A 2,081-nucleotide genomic window follows, 5' to 3' on the forward strand; every position below is an offset into this window, starting at 1 on the left:
ATTTAGTACGCCAGACGCGTGTTTCGCCTACATAAGACTCATCAGTGACGCTCAAATCAAAATATATATAAAACCAAACAAGTACAAAGTTGAAGAGCATTGAGGATCCAAAATTCCAAACTCACTTCTTTTAATTATTTGTCTATCTTGAAACTTTTTGGCTCTAGATATTAAAGTACACGCGGTTTTAAGTATTGTCTTAAAAATAATAGACATTAATTGAATGTCTGACAATGTTTTAAAGAATAAACAAGTGTATAGACCTAATTGAAGTAATTGTCAAAATTAGCTATTTAAACAATGTCTACTTTTAAATTGATTATAGGGTTCAGGCAGAGCACAACAACCCAGGCATCCCACTAAGTAGGTGGGTCACCATGGGGGTAACCTGTACCCTTGCACAAATTCTTCTTAGATTAACTAGGGAGCCTGTGCCTACCCAGGCTCATTATTTTTTTTTATCTTTATTCCAACGACGGACGACGACGACGACGACGACGACGGACGACAGACGACGGACGCCGGACGCTGGACGCTGAGTGATGGGAAAAGCTCACTTCCCTTTGGACCAGGTGAGCTAACAACAATGTTCTACTTTTAAATTGATTATAGGGTTCAGGCAGATCACAACAACCCAGGCATCCCACTAAGTAGGTGGGTCACCATGGGGGTAACCTGTACCCTTGCACAAATTCATCCTAGATTTACTAGGGAGCCTGTGACTACCCAGGCTCATTATTTTCCTTACTCATTAGTTTAAGGCATGCCAACATTGCTTCATAGATTTGACTTGATAATTCTCAATATTTTACTTAAATAAGGTACAATATCAATTTTTGATCTGCAAAATTTACAACAATCATCATTTAAAAACATAACTGTATGCCATGAAATGTTAATCCAATCTATTTGCAAATCAAAATTTTATATCGTTTTAAATTATGAATTTTCAAAAAAGATTTTTTGTATAATTTGTGAAAATGAAAATTATAATGAAGGACAATCGATTATAAAGTAGAGTTATTTCCCATTTAAATCTCGAAATCTTTAGGTGAAAATCAAGGTATGCGACCGATCTAGTTGCAAAGGAAGAGAAACAATCAACTTACTCACCACACGTAAAATTGTTCAATAAAAGGGCATAATACATAAAGTAGAACGTGATGGTCTACAAAAAAATGTTTCCTTAAAGCATTAAACGGCATTTTGAGCTTCAATTACAGATCAAATGGTTTTACTTTTGATGCAAGTGCAGATAACTCTATGATATCAAATGCGATGCTTAAATGCCAGTTAAATACATTTGGTTATCTTTCTTTTACTTCACTTTTATTATTTTAGTAATAGTCATTTATATACTAAATTATATCATGAAATGAGTATTTGCGCATGAAGTTTGGTTGTATCGTTTATATACTTGTATATACATTTAAATAATATCGAAAACATTTTTTTGCTGAAATATTTATGCCTATTATAATTATTAATCATTTGCCACTGTGCAATCTGTAATTTTGAAAGAGGGTAAAATAAGGAAAGTAGTTCATATGTTTATAGTCCATGTATATTTTTGAATTTGGCTATTAGGAAAAATGCTAATGATTTTTTTCTTTTAAATATGTTACTTTATCCTGGTATTTTGATTTTAAATGCTCTTCAACTTCATACTTAATTTGAACTTCCATCTGTTTCGATTCAAAAGCTTCTGGCTCTAAAATGCGTGTCTAGTTTGCCAATATTTAAGCCTCATGTCTGAAATGATAATAAACATAAAGTTATTATTAACTTTTCGAATCAGGCTTTTGGGGGTGAAATTTGTTATTCGTAATATATAACAAACCCCGAGAAAATTGTTGCAGTTTCCTTGCTAATGGTACATAGCATCATTTAACGTTTGTGTTAATTTTAAGTGGGACCTCTAAAGCAAAGTTGCGTGACTTTGTTTTTATGAAACCAAAGGGTGAAATTTTTTACATAAAAAAATGCCTGTACCAAATAAGAAATAAGACATTTGTTGTCCATTCGTTTGACGTGTTTTATCTTTCAATTTTGCCACTTTATTAGGGACTTTCCGTTTTGAG

At 32.7% G+C, this 2,081-nt stretch overlaps 2 non-coding genes across 2 annotated transcripts; both read right to left on the reverse strand.

Annotated features, from left to right (window-relative positions):
• Nucleotides 1–329: 329 nt before the first annotated feature.
• On the reverse strand, nucleotides 330–473 carry LOC134712931 (U12 minor spliceosomal RNA). Its single transcript, XR_010106361.1, has one exon. It is a non-coding gene; the product is annotated as a U12 minor spliceosomal RNA (small nuclear RNA).
• Nucleotides 474–616: 143 nt separating this feature from the next.
• On the reverse strand, nucleotides 617–765 carry LOC134712930 (U12 minor spliceosomal RNA). Its single transcript, XR_010106360.1, has one exon. It is a non-coding gene; the product is annotated as a U12 minor spliceosomal RNA (small nuclear RNA).
• Between the last annotated feature and the right edge of the window lie 1,316 nt (nucleotides 766–2,081).

This window comes from Mytilus trossulus, chromosome 3, assembly GCF_036588685.1.
Source record: "Mytilus trossulus isolate FHL-02 chromosome 3, PNRI_Mtr1.1.1.hap1, whole genome shotgun sequence".
Classification (NCBI taxonomy): domain Eukaryota; kingdom Metazoa; phylum Mollusca; class Bivalvia; order Mytilida; family Mytilidae; genus Mytilus; species Mytilus trossulus.